The sequence below is a fragment of the Heterocephalus glaber genome, unplaced genomic scaffold (genome assembly GCF_053883595.1).
Source record: "Heterocephalus glaber isolate CG9 unplaced genomic scaffold, H.glaber_assembly_v1.0 deba00000470, whole genome shotgun sequence".
Taxonomy (NCBI): domain Eukaryota; kingdom Metazoa; phylum Chordata; class Mammalia; order Rodentia; family Bathyergidae; genus Heterocephalus; species Heterocephalus glaber.
The window spans coordinates 13,528,696-13,549,423 of NW_028258145.1; positions in this window are offsets into that span (position 1 = coordinate 13,528,696).

Consider the following 20,728-nt stretch of genomic DNA (forward strand, 5'->3'; position numbering starts at 1 on the left):
GACCTGCATTGGCCCTCTGACCTGCAGAACTGGGATAATAAATCTGTGTTGCTTAAGCTAAGTCCGCAGTAACTCATTATGGCAGAAATATGTATATGCCCAATTAATAGTAACAAGAGGAAACTTGCCCAGCAATCTCAAACATCCAGAACACAGCAATAAAATACTAATGACAAAGTGAATATTTTTGTCAGCTCTGTCAGAGCTCAATGCAAAAATAAAGGATTGTACATATTTCAAGTAGGAAAAAGCTAAAGGTAGAAACCTGAGTGTTTATAAAATCATTGGAAGGGTTAAAGGAGTTGGTATAAGCAGTTTCCATGGGAAAAACTCCCAGTTTGGGCAGAGTTGACTCCATAAAGAAGTAACTCCCTTCAAAGCAGCCACAAGAGCTCTGGTTCAAGAACGTACCGCCCTGAGCAGACATTTGTCCAAAGCGCATACAATTAATTAATTGATTACCCTATGTCTTTTCTTTGTGCCCTTTTCTCTCTCCCTCCCTCTTTCTCTTCCTTCTCCCTCCTCCCTCCTCTTCCTCCTCTTTCTCCTTGCTCCATAGAGTTTTCTTTCTTTCTTTTTTCCTGTCTCTATACTGCCCTGGGAAGAAATTACAGAAATGAGTAACATAGATCAGGACAGGTATAGATAAAGTTATGAGAGGGTCATGTGGAAGGCATCTGGGGTAACTGGTAAAGTTTGATCTTGTAATATGGTTGGTAATTACAAGGATATATATATCTCAGAATAAATATTTGAGTTATACAGTTTTAAAATTTTTGTCAAAAAATTTAAAAGTACTAATCAGAAAGAGAGCTTAAAATGTTGCTGGATATGTAGTCAACATAAAAACATTCCTATACACAGGTAATCATGAATCAGAATACAGTAAAAGATCTCATTTACAATAGCAAAAACCAACACATTCAGATATCTTGAAAGGTATATAGGGAAAAAAATCTATCATAAAGCAAGACCTGAGTGAACCCCCTCCACCCACCCCTGTACTGGGGCTCTAACTTAGGACCTTGTACTCGCAAGGCAGGTGTGGTGCCAGTGAGTGTTCTGAAAATGTTCACACGGGAAGGGGAATAAGGGAGGAGGAAGGGAGAAAGAAAGGAAGGATAAGAAAAAAAGTGAAAATAGAAGGAAAAAGTGGAAACAAAGCTTTTCTATATAGGGAGGGGAGGGGTCTTGAGGGGGGAATGGGATAAAATTAAATAAAATTTATTAAAAAAAAAATAAAATCCAAACTTCCATTAAAAAAAGAAGACTTGAGTGAATAGAAATGTACCATAGCCATGAACTCAAAGAATCAGTTATGTAAGATGTCAATATTCCAAATTAATCTATAAATCCAATGTAATTTCACTTCACATTCCAACAAGATTTGTCATGGAATTTAACAAGCTAATCCTAAAATTCATATGGAAGAGAAAACAGCAATAGACAAACTTTGCACATTGTAGGTAGTTAATACAGTATAATACCACTTATGATTTTAAAACATTCAAAATTGTACTACATATTCCTTAGGATTATATTTATGTAGTAAACATAAAACTACACCTGGAAATGATAAATATTGAATTCCAGATAGGGAAGGCAAGATGAAGAACTTTTAATCTAAAGCAATTTGGTTAAATCTGTCAAAATTACAAATGCAAACTGTTCAATCTAGCAGTTTCACCTGTAGAAATTTATTCTGTAGATATAGTCATGTGAGCAATAGCATATTGACAAAAATGTTAATTTTAGTGTTGCTTGTAACAGAAAAATATTGAAAAGATCATAGTATTTGGTATTAGACAATTAATGATGTATATGTGTGTGTGTGTGTGTGTGTGTGTGTGTGTGTGTGTGTATATATATATGGATTCTATGTTGCCAGTTTAAAAATAAAAAGGCTGAAGGGTGTAGCTCATAGTAGAGTGCTTTTGTAGTATACTTGAGGCCCTGGGTTTGATTTCTAGTACTGCAAAAACAAACAAACAAATACCCAACCAAAAAAACTCATTATATGCTGAGATGATGTGATTTCTAAAAAAGTCAGTAAGTAAAAATAGCGAAGTGCAAAAAAGGATACAAATACTGAACATATATGCCCATTGCTTCTTGCTAATGTAGAGTTTAATCAAATTTTTTTTTTTGATACCAGGAATTGAACTCGGGGCCTTGTGCTTGGGGGGAACCACTGAGGTAAATCTCCAGCCCTATCAAATATTTTTCTTACCATTACCAATTTGATGGGTAAAAAGTGGTATTTGACGGTTATAATTTATGTTTTACTTACCATGTACAAGGTTGAACATGTTCTCATTTGTTTAAGGTCTATTTACATTTGTTTTTCTGTGAATATATTTACATACCCTTTGGAGCTACTTGGCATTTATTTGTTTTTTGTTTTTGGGGGGGATTACTTAGTTTCCTATGAATTGATAGTCTTTTTCTCATTTGTAGGAAGACTTTTAAAGTAAATTGTCTCTTTATCAATGATTTGACCTGAAAATGTGTCTTCTTAGTTTGTGGGTTTCCTTTTGAATTTGTTTTGGTGAAGTTAAAAGATGTATGTAGTCAAATTTACCAGTCTTTTCTGTTATGACCTCTGCACATGAAATCAATTCCATGCAAATTGCTGAGATTTTAAATAACAAAATGACTATATGCACCGTAGTATCAGAGTCTGGGTGATAAATTGTGAAAATTCAACAAATTTATTCCACAAATATTTAATTACATCTGCCATGTGGAAAGCCTGGCTCTGCATATTCTGAGGAAGTCCACATGCTACATAGAAAGAGTTTAAGGGTAGAAGAGACTTACTTTTCTGGGAATGGGAGGCATGTTTTCATGAAGGTAACACTTGCAGTGGATCCTGAGAATTTGGACTTGTCTGGGGAAGAGGGACTTCTTGGGTACTTGATGCTTAGTTAAGAAGCTATCTAGTTTGTGGAAACTATAATCTGAAAGTTAAAAGTAGAACACAGGCTTGAAAGAAAAACTGAAGAATCAGACTCAGAAATACTGTATAAGTGTCTAAGGTAGCTCTAGGGAATCTGTTAGAAGCACAACATATGTTTCCATCTAATGGAAAATCATTAGGGCATTGTTGTGGCAATGAATTAATGCCTACTATTTTCTGTTTTGGAAATCTTCACTTAAGATTCAATTACTCAAGGCTCAGTCTCTTGGGAAGGTGTATTTAGCTTAACTTAGACTGATTTCTTGTGCTGTGGCTAAGAGGACTTACTTGGTTTTTTCATTTTTTCTTTATTTTGTTTTATTATTTTGAATAATTTTAGACTTTTGGAAAAGCTGTAAAAATAGTTCAATTTCTTTTTCTTCATTACCAAGCCTCAGCTTTCCAAAAATATATATTTAAAAATTTTTTATTTTAATTAGTATGTGCTTACAGTACAATAATGATTACATTTCTTGTGGGGAGTTGGTATGTGTACATAACAAATCTTAATTCTTGGGCTTGGGATTTAGCTCAGTGGTTCTGGTGTGCAAGGTCCTGAGTTCGATCCCCAGTACCAAAAAAAAAAAAAAAGAAAAAAATCTTAATTCTTTTTAAAATACCCCTTTTCCCTCCATCTCTTAGTCCCTTTGCCTTTTACAAAAGATCAATCTCCCTATTTCTTATTATCTATCTTTTATTTTACTCTTCATTTATATTTTGGGTTTCTCATGTCAGAGAAAGCATGTGATATTTAAGCTTGTGTGTCTGATTTATTTTACTATGGTCTCAAGGTACATCCTTTTTTCTACAAATGCATCAAATTTATCCTTCTCAACTATTAACTAGAAAATATAAAGAACTAAAAAAATCAGACCACCCAAATTTAAAGACCCAATGCAAAAATGGGGATGTGAAATAGAATGACACTTCTCAGATGAAGAATTAAAAATGGCAAATAAATATATGAAAAAATGTTCAACATCACTGGTTATTCATGAAATTCACATTAAAACAATGCTGAGACTCCACGTCATTCCAGAAAGAATGGCTGCTATCAAGAAATCAACCAATAACAAATGCTGGAGGGACTGTTGGGAAAAAGGAACGCTTCTCCCTTTTTGGTGGGAGTGTAGACTGGTGTAACCAGTGTGGAAATCAGTGTGGAGATTCCCCAAAAAACTAAAACTGGAGGTTCCATATGACCCAGCTATACCTCTTCTTGGTATCTTCCTGAAAGAATGAAAAGCATTATACCACAGCAATATATGCACACCCATGTTTATAGCAGCATGGTTTGTAATAGCTAAATCTTGGGAACAGCCCAAATGCTCACCTACTAATGAGTGGATAAAGAAGATGTATTTTTTTATACAATGGAGTACTGCTCTGCTATAAAGATGAGCTTCAGAAATTTACAGTTAAATGGATGGACCTTGAGACCATACTTTTAAATGAAATAAATTGGACACAGATGTTTAAATACCATAGTTTCTCTGATGTGAGAAACTGAATGTGGAATGTGGGAGTAAGGACTGAAATGTATAGTAGATGTTGGGAAATGGGAAGAAAATGTTCAAATGGGAAGGGGAACAGGGAAGAGGGAGGGAGAAAGGAAGGAAGGGACAAAAAAGGTGAAAATCGAAGGAATAAATGGAAACAAAGCCTTTGTATGTAGGGAGGGGAGCGGACTTGAAGGGGCGAAAGGGATAAAATAAAATTTATTTAAAAATAAAATAAAAACAAAATTATTCTTTCTTATGGAATCTCCACAGTGATTTCCACAGTGGTTGCACCAGTCTACACTCCTACCAACAGTGGAGAAGGGTTCCTTTTTCCCAGCAGCCCCTCCAGCATTTGTTATTGGCTGATTTCTTGATAACAGCCATTCTTTCTTGGAGAGAGATGGAATCCCGGTGTTGTTTTAATTTGCATCTCTTGAATGACCAGTGATGTTGAACATTTTTTCATATATTTATTTGCCATTTGTACTTCTCCATCTGAGCAGTGTCTATTGATTTCAGATGCCCAGTTTTGGATTGGGTCTTTAAATTTGGGCGGTCTTCTTTTTTTGAGTTCTTTATATATTCTACATAGTAGTCCTTTATCTGAGGAACAGGTGACAAAATTTTTTTCTTACATTGTGCGTTGTCTTTTCACTCTGTTGGTTTCTTTCGCTGTGAAAAAACCTTTTTTTTTTGGTTCCGGGGATCAAACTCGGGTCCTTGCGCTTCCACAGGACGCGGCGAAACCCCTGCGCTAAATCCCCAGCCCAAAAGCTTTTTTAATAAGATGAGATCCCAGTTGTTGATTCTTTTTTTTTTTTTTTTGGTACCGGGGATTGAACTCGGGACCTTGCGCTTGCACAGCAGGTGGCAATACCACTGAGCTAAATCCCCGGCCCCCAGTTGTTGATTCTTTGTGATAGTACCAATGCGACTGAGGTTTTATTCATAAAATCTTTACTTACACCAATGTCTTCAAGAGTTCTGCCTATTCTATCTTTCAGCAGTTAAGTGTTTCTGTTTTAATACTTAGATCTTTGATACATTTCTATTTTAGTTTAGTGCATGGTGAAAGATATGGGACCAGTTTTAATCTTTGGCAAGTAGGAAGCCAATTTTTCTGCACCATCCATTAAAGAGGTTATCTTTCTTCTAGCGAAGGTGTTTGGCTACTTTGTGAAGGATAAGGTGACTGAGTATGTCTGGAATTGTTTCTTCATCTTCCAGTCTGTTCCATTGATCCTCAGGTCTGTTTTTTGTTTATTTTTTCCAGTACCATGTTGTTTTTATCACAGTAGATTTGTAGTATAATTTCAAGACAGGTATTGTGATGCTTCCTGGCTTGACTTTGTTGCCCAGGATAGTCTTTGCTATTCAAGGTCTCTTCTGATTCCAAATGAATTTAGGATTATTTTCACTAATTCTGTGAGATATGCTGTTGGAATTTTGATTGGAATTGCATTAAATCTATGTAACAGGCCAGGGATTTAGCTCACTGTCACAGTGTCTGCCTTGCAAGTGCAAAGTCCTGAGTTCAATCCCCAGTACCCCCCTAAAAAATCTGTACAACAATTTTTCAAGTATGCCCATTTCCACCATATTGTTTCTTTCTACCCCAAAATAAGGCATATCTTTTCATTTTCTGATATCTTCTTTGATATCCTTCTTTCAGAGTACAGTAGTTTTCAATGTAGAGGTTTTCTACTTCTTTTGTTAGTATGATTCCTAGTATTTCATTTTTTTGGATGCTATTGTTTTTTCTTGGTTTTTTTTTTTTTTTTTTTTTTTGTACCATGGATTGAATTCAGGACCTTGTACTTGCCCGGCAGGTTCTATGCCACTGAGCTAAATTCCAAGCCACAGATGCTATTGTGAAAATTGTTGTTGCCCTAATTTCTCTCTCTATGAGTGTGTTATTTGTGTACAGGAAGGCTACTGATTTTTGAGTGTTGACTTTATTTCCAGCTATGCTGCTAAATTTGGCTATTAAATCTGGAAGTCTTTTGGCGACGTTTTTGGGATCTTCTATGTAGAGTATCATGTCATCCACAAATAATGATAATTTGAGTTCATCCTTTTCTATCCTTATTCCTTATTTTTTTCTCTTGTCTAATTGGTCTAGCTAAAGTTTCCAGAATTATGTTGGACAGGAGTAGAGATAGTGGACATCCTTGTCTTGTTCCTGGTTTTAGAGGGAAAGCTTTCAGTTTTTGCCCATTAATATGATGTTGGTTGTTGGTTTGTCATAGATGGCTTTTATCAGATTGAGATGAAGACTATTCAAATTTTCTGTAGAGATTTATTATGAATGGGTGTTGGACTTTGTCAAATGCTTTTTCTGCATCTATTGAGATGATCATGTAGTTTTTGTCCTTGGCTCTGTTAATATAGTATATTACACTTGTTGATTTGCATATATTGAACCATCCCTGCATCCCTGGGATGAATCCTACTTGGTCATGGTGTGTAAACCTCTTGATAATTTGATGCATTATGTTTGCCACTATCTTATTCATGATTTTTGTGTCTATGTTCATTAGGGAGATTGGCCTGTAGTTCTCTTTTTGGTTGACTCCTTCTCTGGCTCTGGTATCAGGGTAACACTTGCTTCCAGGAATGAATTTGGGAATATTGTTTCCCTTTGAATTTCATTAAAGAGTTCAAGAATTAGCAGCATTAGGTCTTCTCTAAATTTCTTTTTTTTTTTTTTTTGCACGTCATTTTATTTCTGTCACTTACATCATGCCTGGCACACAGAAAATATCCAGTAAGTACTTTTTAAAAAAGTGACTGGCATTCCTATTCAATATTTAGGAAAGCTATTGATAGGCTGCTAGCACATTATTGATGCCATGGCAACTCTAAACTTTTCTTTTTCTTTTTTTTTCCCTAAAATTCTTTTATTGGTACATTTTAGGTATACAATATGTTTACATTTACACTGGGTGCTTGTACCTGTATGTGGTGTATCTTGGTTCTTATTTTTTTCCCCATTACCTGTGCACCCTTCACCCCCTACACCCTTCCCTATTTACATAGATTTCATTTTCATTTTTTTCTTTTCTCATAATTTTTCCTTTCCCTTCCCCCCCCCCCACACCTTTGGAACTTTTCCTATGTCAAATTATCAGTTATTTGTTTTAATCATTTTAATCCTTATTTACACTTTCAGTTTTTCACATTAGAGAAACTATTCAGTATTTACACGTGTGTCCTATTTGTTTTACTTAAGAGTGTGGCCTCAATATGCATCCATTAAGCTATAAATGTCTTTAATTTCTCATTCTTTATGGCTGAGTAGTACTCCATTTTATTAAAAAACCACATCTCCTTTATCCAGTTTCCAGTTGATGGGCATTTGGGCTATTTCCAAGCTTTACCAATTACAAACTGTGCCACTATAAACATGGGTGCACATATATCCCTGTGGTATGATTCTTTGAATTCTTTGGGGAAGATACCCAGCAGGGGTATAGCTGGGTCAAATGGGACCTGTAGTCCTAGTTCTTTGAGGTATCTCCATACTGATTTCCACAGTGGTTGCACCAGTTTGCACTCCCACCAACAATGGAGAAGGGTTCCTTTCTCCCCACACCTCCACCAACATTTGTTATTGGTTGATTTCTTGATAGCAGCCATTTTTTCTGGGGTGGGGCGGAATCTCAGTGTTGTTTTCATCTGCATCTCTCAAATGACCAGTGATGTTGAACATTTTTTCATATATTTATTTGATGCTTTTACTTCTTTGTCTGAGAAATGTCTGTTTATTTCAGATGCCCATTTTTGAATTGGGTCTTCGAATTTGCAGGGTCTGTTTTTTTTCAGTTCTTTATATATTCTGGATAGTAGTCCTTTGTCTGAGGTACAGCTGCTAAAATTTTTTTCCCACATTGTAGGTTGTCTCTTAGCTCTGTTGGTGGTTTCTCTTACAGTGCAGAAGGTTTTTAATAAGATGAGATCCCAGTTGTTGATTCTTTGTGGTAGTTCCCGTGCTACTGAGGTTTTGTTCATAAAGTCTTTTCTTATGCCAATAACTTCAAGAGTTCTACCTAACTTATCTTCCAGCAAGTTTAGTGTTTCTTTCTTAAAATTTAGATCTTTAATCTACTTCAATATTAGTTTAGTGCATGCTGATAGATATGGATCTAGTTTTAATCTTTGGCAGGTTGAAATCCAGTTTTTCCAATACCATTTATTGAATAGGCTATCTTTCCTCCAATGAGGGTGGTTTCCTCCTTTGTCAAAGATGAGGTGGCTGAGCATGTCTGAAGTTGTTTCTGCATCTTCTAATGCATTCCCCTGATCCTCAGGTCTGTTTCTTTGCCAGTAACATGCTGTTTTTATCACAGTAGCTTTGTAGTATAATTTCAGGTTGGGGATTGTGATACCCCCAGCCATGTCTCTGTTGCCTAGAATTGCTTTAGCTATTCTAGGTCTCTTCTGGTTGCAAATGAATTTTTGGATTGTTTTCTCTAGTTCTGTGAAGTATATTGTTGGAATTTCAATCGGTATTTCTTTAAATCTATATAGCAGTTTTGGAAGTATGGCCATTTTCACTGTATTGGTTCTTCCTACCCAGGAACAAGGGATGTCTTTCCATTTTCTTATATCCTCCTCGATCTCCTTTTTTAGAGTGCTGTCGTTATCAGTGTACAGGTCTTTTGCTTCCTTTGTTAGGTTGATTCCTACATATTTCATTTTTTTGGATGCTGGTGTAAAAGGAATTGTTTCCCTAATTTCTCTTTCAGTGAGTCTGTTATTTGTGTATAAGAAGGCTATTATTTTTTGAGTGTTGACCTTATATCTGGCTACTCTACTGAATCTGTCAAATCAAGAAGTCTTTTGGCCGAGTTTTTTGGGTCTTCTATGTAAAGTATCATATCGTCAGCAAATAATGGCAGTTTAACTTCTTCCTTTCCTATATTTATTCCTTTTATTTCTTTCCGTTTTCTAATTGTTATGGCTAATGTTTCCAGAACAATATTGAACAGGAGTGGTGATAGTGGGGATCCTTGTCTTGTTCCTGATTTTAGCATGAAAGTTTTCAGTTTTTGACCATCTAGTATGATGTTGGCTGTTGGTTTTTCATAGATAGCCTTAATCAGGTTGAGATAAAGACCCTCTATTCCAAATTTCTGTAGGGTTTTTTATCATGAATGGGTGTTGGATTTTATCAAATGCCTTTTCTGCATCTATTGAGATAGTCATATGGTGTTTGTCCTTGACTCTGTTAATATAGTGTATTGCATTTATTGATTTACAAATATGGAACCATCCTTGCATCCCTGGGATAAATCTGACTTGGTCAGGGTATATGATCTTCTTGATGACCCTCTGTATTCTGTTTGCCAGTATCTTGTTGAGGATTTTTGCATCTATGTTCATTAGGGAGATGACCTGTAGTTCCCTTTTTTTGCTGGATCTTTCCCTGGTTTTGGAATCAAAGTAACACTTGCTTCCAGGAATGAATTTGGAAGTCTTGCTTTCCTTTCAATTTCCTTGATGAGTTTAAAGAGTAATGGGGATAGTTCTTTAAATGTCTTGTAGAATTCAGCAGTGAAGCCATCAGGACCTGGGCTTTTCTTTGTTGGTAAATTTTTTATTACATTTTCAATTTCACTCATTGTAATTGGGTTGTTTAGAAATTTTTATATCTTCATCATTTAACTTTGGCAATTTGTATGTATCTAGGAATCTGTCCATTTCTTGTGTGTTTTCCATTTTATTAGAGTACAGGTTCTTGAAGTAGGTATTGCTGATCCTCTGGAGTTCTGCTGGGTCTGTTGTGACTTCACCTTTTTTGTTCTTAATTGCATGGATTTGAGTCTTTTCTTTCCTTTTTTTGATAAGGTTGGCTAAGGGTTTATCGATTTTATTTATTCTTTTGAAAAACCAACTCTTTGATTCATTAATTTTTTTGGTATCATTCTCTTAGTCTCCATTGCATTGATTTCTGCTCTGATCTTTATAATTTCCTCTCTTGTACAAGCTTTGGGTTTGTTATGCTCTTCTTTTTCTAGGAGCTTGAGGTTTTGCATTAGGTTATTTATCTGAGTTCTCTCTATTGTCCTAATATGGGCTTTCACTGCTATGAATTTCCCACGTAGAACTGCTTTCATTGTGTCCCATAGATTCCTGTATGTTGTACTGGCATTAGCATTTACTTGTAGAAACTGTCTAATTTCTTCTTTAACTTCCTCTGTGACCCATCGGCTGTTCAGGAGGGTATTATTCAATTTCCATGTGTTTGTGGGAGTTTTGCGGTTTCTTATGTTATTGACCTCCAATTGTATTGCACTATCGTCTGATAATATACAGGGGCTAACTTCAATTCTTTTACGTTTACTTAGACATGTCGTAAGAGCTAGCATGTGGTCTGTTTTGGAGAATGACCTGTGTGCAGCCAAAAAGAATGTGTATTCTGATTTTGTGGGGTAGAATACTCTGTAAACATCTATTAAGTCTATTTGTTCAATAGCTTGGTTCAGTTCTAGAATTTTGTTGTTAATTTTTGTCTAGACAATCTGTCTATTTGTGATAGTGGTGTATTGAGGTCCCCCACTACACATATATTAGTGCTTATTTGGTTTTTCATGTCCATTAATATTTGTTTTGTATAGTTGGAGGCATTTGTATTTGGTGCATATATATTTAGGATTGTCATCTCTTCCTCTGGGATTGTTCCCTTCACAAGGATGTAGTGACCATCTTTGTCTCTCTTAATTAGTTTTGGTTTGAAATCTACTTTGTCTGCAAATAAGATTGCTACTCCTGGTTTTTTCTGGGTTCGTGTGGTGTGGAGAACTGTTTCCCATCCTTTTACTTTCAGTCTGCGAATTTCTTTTTGAGTTAGGTGTGTTTCTTGTATACAGCATGTTGATGGATTTTGCTTCTTAATCCATTCTGTCAGTCTGTTTCTTTTGATTGGTGAATTGAGGCCATTAACATTGAGAGTTATAATTGATAAATATTGACTCATCCTTGTCATGATGTTTTGCTGTTGTTGGCTGATCTATTTCTTATTTTTTTCCCCTTTTCCCTTTAGTTTCTTACCTTGCCTGGTGGCTTCCCTCTGTTGGGCCTCATTCTCTAAATTTCTTGTAGAATTCAGCAGTGAATCCTTCAGGGCCTGAGCTTTCTTTGTTGTTGTTGGTAGATTTTTAATTACAGCTTCAGTTTCATTGACTGATATTGGTTTATTTAAAATTTTTATATCTTCTTGATTCAGTTTTGATAATTCATATGTATCTAGGAATCTGTCATTTTCCATTGGATTTTCCATATTATTAGAATACAGGTTTCAAAGTAGGTATTGATGATCTTCTGGATTTCTGTGGAATCTGTTGTGATTTCACCCTTTTCATTCCTAATTGTGTAGATTTGAGTCTTTTCTTTCCTCTTTTTGATAAGGTTGGCTAAAGGTTTGTCCCTTTAATATTTCAAAGAACCAATTCTTCAATTCGTTGATTCTTTGTATGGTTTTCTTAGTCTCCATTGCATTAAGTTTTGCTCTGATCTTTACAGTTTCCTTCCTTTGGGCTTGGGCTTGACATGCTTTTTTTTCTAGATGCTTAGGTTCAACATTAGGTTGTTCATTTGAGCCCACTCTGCTTTTCTGATATGGGTATTCACCTCTTAAATTTTTCTCATTGGACTGCTTTCATTGCATTCCATATCTTGTATTGGCATTATTGTTTAATTGTGGAAACTGTCTAATTTCTTCTTTACTTTCATCAGTGATACATTGGTTGCTCAGGAGGGTGTTATTTAATTTCCATGTGTTTATGAAGTTCTTGTGGTTTCTTTTGCCATTGATTTCCAATTTCATTGCATTATGGTCTGATAATATGCATGGGACAGTTTCTTTTGTATTTACTTATTCATATTCTATGAGCTAGTATGTCATCTATTTTGGAGAATGTCCTGTGTACAGCTGAGAAGAATGTGTATATTGATGTTGGGTAGAACACTCTGTAGGCATCTACTAAGTCCATTTGTTCAAGAATCTGGTTCAGTTCTAATATTTCATTGTTGGTTTTTTGTCTAGTTGGTCTATTTGTGACAATGAGGTATTGAAGTGTCCCCCATTATAATTATATTAGTGTTTATTTGATTTTTCATGTCCATTAATATTTGTTTTATATAGTTGGGTGCACTGCTATTTGGTGCATATCTATTTATGACTGTTATGTCTTCCTCTTGGATTGTTCCCTTTGTAAGGATGTACTGACCTTCTTTGTCTCTGTTAATCATTCTTGGCTAAGCCAGGGATTTAGCTGAGTGGTTCCGGTGCCTGCCTCACAAGTGCAAGGTCCCGAGTTTGATCCCTGTACCAAAAAAAAAAAAAAAAAAAAAAAGCAAGAATTAATCATTCTTGGCTAGAAATCCACTTTGTCTGGAAATAGAATAGCTACGCCTGCTTTTTTTTCTGGGCTCCTGTCACATGGAGTATTGTTTTCCATCCTTTGACTTTCAGTCTATCAATTTCCTTTTGAATTAAATGTGTTTTTTGTATGCAGCATATTGTTGGATTTTGCTTCTTGATCATTCTGCCAATCTTTTCCTTTTGATTAGTGAATTGAGACCATTAACATTGATGGTTATAACTAATGTATTGACTTATCCCTGTAATGTTATTTTCCTGTTTTTGGCTTCCTTTTTTCCTCATTGTTTAATTTCTTGCCTTGCCTGGTGGATTCATTCTGTTGGGGTTCATTGAGTTGTAATCCTTATTATCTCTTTGTAGAATATCCTTCAGAGAACTTTTGAGTGCTGGTTTGGTGTTCATGAATTTCCTCAGGTGTTTCTTTTTACAGAATTACCTTATTCATCAATTTTGAAAGATAGTTTTGCAGGTTTCATCAATCTGGGTTGGAGATTGTTTTCCTTTAGTTCTTGAAATACTTCATTCCAAGTTGACTTGAGGGTTTGTGTTGAGAAGTCTGCTGTGATTCTGATGGGCTTTCCTTTATAGGTGATTTTTAAATTTTCTCTAACAGAGAAAAGAATGTGTTCAGTTTCTGTGTTCTGAATCTTGACTATTATATGCCTTAGGGAAGATTTTTTTTAATCATGGCAAATTGGAGTTTTATATGCCTCAATTATCTGAATGTCCAATTCTTTTTCCCTGTCTGGGAAGTCTTCTGTCATCACTTCCATGAACAGCTTTTTTTTTTTTTTTTTTTTTTTTTTGCCATTTGTGCTATCTCCTACTTTTTCATTGACTCACGTTGTTGTGAGTGTGGACTGTGGAACAAAGCACTGCCTGCCACTTCCCTCTTTTTCACTGAAGTCTCTCTTTGCTCTCCCTGTGGCTTCAATTCTTGCTTGAGATCCTTCCTGGGTCCCACTTTTCTCCTTCTTATCCTCAGGACACCAAATCTCAGAGGGACTCTTTCTCTGCTGCTCACCACTCTGCCATCTTTCTGGAAGTCTCTGAATTTGGTTATTAATTTTAAGAGTCTTTTAGTGGAATTTTTGGGTCTTCTATGTAGAAGATTATGTTAGACAACATAATGTTATTAATATAATGACAAATAATGATAATTTGACTGCTTCCTTTCCTGTACATATCCTTTTTATTTCTTTTTATTGCCTGATTGCACTAGCTAGTATTTTGAGTATTATATTAAACATGTGTAATGATAATGGACATTTTTGTCTTGTTCCTGATTTTAGAGGCAAAGCTTTCAGCTTTTCTCATTTAATATGATGTTGGCAGTAGGTTTATCCTAAATTGCTTTTACTAGATTGCAGCAAGGTCCTTCTATCTCTATTTTCTTTAGGGTTTTTTTTTTATCATGAGTGGATGTTGTATTTTTTTCAAAGGCTTTATCTGCATCTATTGTGATCATGTGATTTTTTTGTTCTAGCTTCTGTTTCTGTGATGTATTACATTTATTGATTTGTGTATTTTGTCCATCCCTTCACACTTGGGATAAGGCTTACTTGGTCATAATGTATGACTTTTTTCATGATTTGTTGAATTCTGTTTGCCAGTATCTTGTTGAAGATTTTTGTGTCTATGTTTATTAAAGAGATTGACCTGTAGTTCTCTTTTTTGGTAGATCTTTTTCAGGTTTTGGAATCAGGATAATGCTAGCTTCCAGAAATGACTTTAGCAGTACTCCTTCCCTTTGAATTTCACTACAGAGTTTGAGGAGTACTAGCATTACATCTTTTCTGAAGTACATGTGGAATTCAGCAGTGAATCAATTGATTCCTAGGCTTTTCTTAGCAGGGTTTTTTTTTTTTTTTGGTACCAGAGATCAAACTCGGGACCTTGCGCTTGCGAGGCAGGTGGTGGACCCACTGAGCTAAATCCCCTGCCCCAGTTAGTAGGTTTTTTAAAAATTACTACTCAATTTCATTGCCAGTTATTGGATTATTCAGGAGTTTTCTATTTTTCTCAGTTCAGTGTTGGTAATTCATATATATCTAGGAATTTATCCATTTCTTCTGGGTTCTCCAATTTCCTGGACTACAGATTTTCAAAGTATTTACTAATAGTATTCCAGACTTCAGTGGTGTCTATTGTGATTTCATCTTTTTCATTTCTAATTGTGTTGATATGGGCCTTTCCTTTTTTGGCGAGATTGGCTAAGAGTTTGTCTATTTTGCTTGGTCTTTTGAAGAAACTGCTCTTCATTGGTTCTTTATAGATATTTTTAGTCTCAATTTCATCAATTTCTTCTCTGAGCTTTATAAATTCCTTCTTTGTACTAGCTTTAGATTTGGATCATTCTTGTTTCTCTAGGATCTTGAGGTGCATTGTTAAGTTATTACTTTCGGTTCACTCTGTTTTTATGATGTGGGCATTCACAGCTACACATTTCTCTCTCAGTACTACTTTCTTTGTATCTCATAAGTCCTGGCATTATCTTTTGATTGTAGGAAGTAATTTCTTTCCTGATTTCTTCTGTGAGCCATTGATTACTCAAGAGAGTATTTTTTTTTTTTTTTGTACTGGGAATCGAACTCTGGACCTTGCGCTTGCGAGGCAGGCAGTAGAACCACTGAGCTAAATCCCCAGCCCCACAACAGAATATTTTTAATTTCTTTATATTTGCATAATTTCTGTGCTTTCTTTTGCCATTTATTTTCTTTTATTTTGCTGTGATGTGATTCATTGGCATTTACTTAAGCAGGTTTTATGGACTAGCATGTGATGTGTTTTGGAGACAGTTCCATGTGCTGGTGAGAAAGATGTGTATTTTGTTGTTACTGGGTGGAATACTATATATATGTATATATATATATATATACATATATATATATATATACATATATATAAGCCCATTTGTTCAAAGATTTTGGTTGAAATCAAAGATTTGGTGTTTCTTTGTTGATTTTTTTTGTCCAGTTGGTCTGTTTGTGACAGTGGGATATTGAGGTCTCCCACTATAACTGTGTTTATGTTTGGCCATTTCTTTCTTTTTTTTTTTTCTTTTTTGGTACCAGGGATTGAATTTAGGACCTTGCAAGGCAGGTGGGGGAAACACTGAGCTAAATCCCAGGCCCTGTATTTATGTTTATCTGAGCTTTTATATCTAGTCATGTTTGTTTTATGAAGTTGGGTGCACTGGTATTTGGTGCACATATATTTATAATTTTTATCATTCCAATATGTAGTAGTCTGCTTTACCTCTTCTGACCAGTTTTGGCTTGAAGTCTACTTTGTCTGAAAATAAGGTAGCTACTCCTGCTTGTTTGGGCATTCTCATTGCATGCAATATTGTTTTCCATCCTTTGAGTTTTATTATTTATTTATTTTGTTTGTTTTTTGAGACAGGGTCTTGCTATGTGTTCAGACTGGCCTTGAACTCACTATATAGCCCAGGCTGGCCTCAAACTCACAATGATCCTCCTGCCTCAGTCCCCCAAGTGCTGGGATTACAGGCATGCACCACCACACCCAGCCATGCTTTGACTTTTAGTCTATGAATTTCTTTTTGGATTAAATGTGTTTCTTGTATACAACATATCGCTGTTTTTTTTTTTTCTTCCTTGATCCATTCTGCCAATCTGTGTTTTTTGATTGAGGAATTGAGACCATGCACATTGAGCATTATTACTGAGAGGTATTAACTTATTCCTGTCATTGAATTATTTTCCTGTTGCTGATTGGTTTTTATTTCTGCTTAACTGCTCACCTTGCCTTGTGTGTTCATTCTATTAGACTTTTTTTAGCGGCTTTAGCTTTATTGTCTCTTTCAAGGGTATTCTTGAAGATTTTTTGTAATGCTGGTTTGGTGGTCATGAATTTCTTGCAGGCCTTTTTTTTGATACTGGGGATTGAACACAGGACTTTCTGCTTGCGAGGCAGGCACAGCATCACTGAGCTAAATCCCTGGCCCCTTGGTGATCATGAATTTCTTAAGGGGCTAATTGTCATGGAAAGATCTTATTTTTCCATTTTGAAAGATAGTTCTGTAGAATATCAATCTGAGTTGGAAGTTGTTTTCATTTAGGAGTTGAAACCCTTCACCCAAGCTCTCCTGACCTTTAAGATTTATGTAGAGAAATCTACTATAATACTAATGGGTTTACTATTAATTGTTGCTTTTCTCTAATAGCTTTTAAGATTTTGTCCTTGTGTTGGACTTTTGGGATTTTAACTATGATGTGTTGTATAGAAGTTCTTTTCTAATTGTGACTCTTTGGGGTTCTATATGCCTTGGTTATCTTTATGTTTATTAATTCTTTCCTCATATTTGGAAAGTTTTCGGCTATTATTTCCTTTTGTTTGTTTTTGAGACAGGGTCTCACTATGTCATTCTGGCTAGCCTTGCTCTCACTATGTAGCCCAATATGTCCTTGGACTAATGGCAGTCATCCTGATTCAACCTCCCGAGTCCTGAGATTCCAGGTCTGTGCCACCATACCTGGGTGTTATTTCTGCAAACAGCTTTTTTTATGCCATCTGTGTTGTCTTTTGATTTTACCAATTCTAATTCATCTTAGATTAGTTTTCTTTGCATCATTAGCAGCTGTTGGATTGATATATATGTGTATATAAAATAAATATACATACATATATAAATATATATAAAATATATATAACTATATATAAAAAATATATAACTATATATATAACTATATATATAACTATATATAGTTATATATAGTTATATATATAGTTATATAGTTATATATATATATATATTTTGGTACCAGGGATTGAACTCGGGACCTTGTGCTTGCGAGGCAGGTGCTAGAACCACTGAGCTAAATCCCTGGGCCTTTTGGATTGATTTTTCATGTTCTCTTTGTTTTCAAGGAATCTCAGAGTAATTGCTCAGTGTATCAGTCACATCTCTAGTTATGACACATTGTTCTTGCAGCCATCATTTTTGTTGCCCACATTTTCCATAAAGTTTTTAATCTCCTGAATTTCTGTTTGATACCATTTCATGGACTCAAATTCTTTGTTAAACTGGTCATTCATGTCTAGAACTGTTTTATGTAGCTCATCTAGTTTTTTATTAATGTCTTCTGTAAACTTGATGATAATTTTGTTTGTTAAGTCCATTACCTTTTTAGTTGTATCTTCTTTGAATTTATTGAGCATGTTATTGATCTGTTTTTTAATCTTTTATCATTTTGAATAATTTAGGTGTGTGGCTTTTGATTTCTTCCCCTTCAGTGCCTCAGGAATCAGTTTCAGGAGAGTTGGGAGTTTGGGGAGGCATGTTCCTATGTGTGTGTGTGTGTGTGTGTGTGTGTGTGTGTGTGTGTGTATGGTGTATGTTGAGGTGTTGGGCACTTATCATGGAAAGACTTGGTTGTTAGTATAGAGATCTCTTAATTAGTGTCTGCTTTTCATTGATGCATGGTGGGAATGGCTAACTATAGGTCTTTGCCTCTATCCAAGATCCAACTCTGTTTATTCAGGAGGGGAGGCTGCAATGTATTTTGCTGAGGCCCTAGTTCTCTGGGAATGGGCCATAGTATTGTTAATCATGCAAAAGCAGGCCAGAAATTGTCATACAGAGAAAATCAGTTAATAGCAACAACTATTTCACCCTGGCAAGAGCAATTATAATAGAATCAAAGACAAACTGGATATTGATGTTCCCTAATAACCAATAATGCACCACCCTAACTATAGAAAAAAGTATAAACACCAAGACAAACCAAATATTGAAATAGAGTAAATATGTACTTAGTGCAACAACTATACCTTTACTAACAATAAAAAAGAATTCAACAATAATACCATAGAATTAACTATCTAAAGATGAATAAAGATTAATGGTTATACTACTAAAGATAGAGGTAATGTGGAATGAGAGAGTAAAAAAATAAGATTTGAAAAATCGAGCAGCAGAAGTTGAGGAGTAGGAGGGAAAAGTGAAATAAAGGATCCTATTAAGGAGTCAAACGAAATTAATAGAATTAGATAAAGGCAACAGAAAACAACAAACAAGAAAAAGAAGGAAAAAAAGATGACAAAATAAGAAGAAAAAGAAAATAAAGAAAGTAAAAAATGAAAATTAAAAAATACCTCAACCCCTCCCAAACCAATGAAGAGGGAGGAGGAGGGGGAGGGGAGAGGGAAGGGGAGAAGAAAAGAGTAAAAATATTCCTCTGTATTTTTGAATGAGTGGTTTCTTTCCTGGATCTGCAGTCTTGTAATCCAACAAGTAAGGTGTTTTTTTTCTTTTTCCACCTAGCTTTGTGGCCTGTGAGTTTGTAAACTGCCCTCTCTTATACTGGCTCCTCTGTCCACACCCCAGACTGAGGCAATTATTCTAGCTGAGGGGTGTCCTTGCTCATGTTGGTAGATAGGGAACACAATCAGACCTCTGATCTGTGCTGGATGTAGGCAGCAGGGGAGAGAAATTCGTCAGACTTAAGGCCAGCACTTTCAGACCCCTCCCCCTCTGCTTGTACACAAGCTGGCCCTGGCTTTTCACCAGAAAGGGCAGAGCCCTGTGTCCTTCCCAGTCTGAGCTTAATCTTCTTAGGGCATCTATGTCTAGCCTACACTTTTTCCACTGTTGTCTCCCGTGGCTGTCTCTCACCCAGTCACTGTTGGAGGGTAACATTGGAAACCCTAAAGGAAAGTTATTTTGTAGTTGTTCTGTGTCATAGTCTTATACAATCAATTCCTTCCTCAAGTGGCTCTTGAATAAACATCCTCTGGCAATATGGTGGTGCTACCCTGGATTTCTTCTGCAACTCTAGCCTGCCCTGTGGAAGGAGTTACTTTGAGAATAAATCCCCATGGTGTCTTTGCAGTTTACAGCAGCCATGGGCTTTTCTTGGGAATAGTGCTTCTGGATCCATCAGTTGTTTCCCTTGGAGCTCTGGACCCTGTGGGTTTACCTTATGTCTGCAGAGGCAAGTTTCCTTCCCCAGGAGCCAGCATGAGCTTTCCAGCTTGCTTCATCCTTTTCTTTGTTCTGTTTCTCTATTTTTTCTGTAGTTTCTCATTTTCCTGTCAGCTCCCTCCAGACTCCTGGAGATCTACTTTTTTTCTTCTCTTTACCAGGTTATTACTTCCCAGGTGTGTCTGGATTCTGGGTCCTGGAGAGGCTGTATTTTGCTGCTGATCACTACTCAGCCGTTTTTCCTTTCCAGCTTTCCACAATATTAACATTTTACATAATCATGGTACATCTGTGAGAAGTGTGAAGTTAATGTTGATACAACATTGATAACTAAACTTTATTAGACTTTCTTTCACTTTTCTACTAATGTAGAGGTTTTTTTGTATGAGGGATTGAAACCAAGGAGTGCTAAGCTACATCCTTGTCTTTGTTGTTGTTGTTGTTGTTGTTGTTGGGAACAGGGGTCTCACTAACTTGCTCAGGCTGACCTCAAACTTGTAATTCTTCTGCCTCATCTTCTTGAGTAGATGGAATTATAGGCTTTGTAATTTGTTTTTTAAAAAATTTATTGATACATTTTAGGTATACAATATAATGACATTGATCATTGGAGATTTGTACCTTTACATAATATATCTTGATTTTAATTTTTCCCTATTCCCCTGCTCTCCCCCCACCCCCTCCACCCCTCCCTATCTACAAAGACTTTGTTTCCAGTTTTTCATTTTCTCAAATTAATTCCGTTATCTTCTTTCTTTTCACCAATTTCACCATTTTCTCATTTTTTCTTTTCTCTTCTTTCCTTTCCCCTACCCCTCCCACTTCCTCTTCCCTTTTGCACCTTTTCTTCCTATTTCACATTATTTATTATACATTTTGATCCTTATTTCCACTTTCATTTTCTCACACCAGAGAGACAATTCGGTATTTAC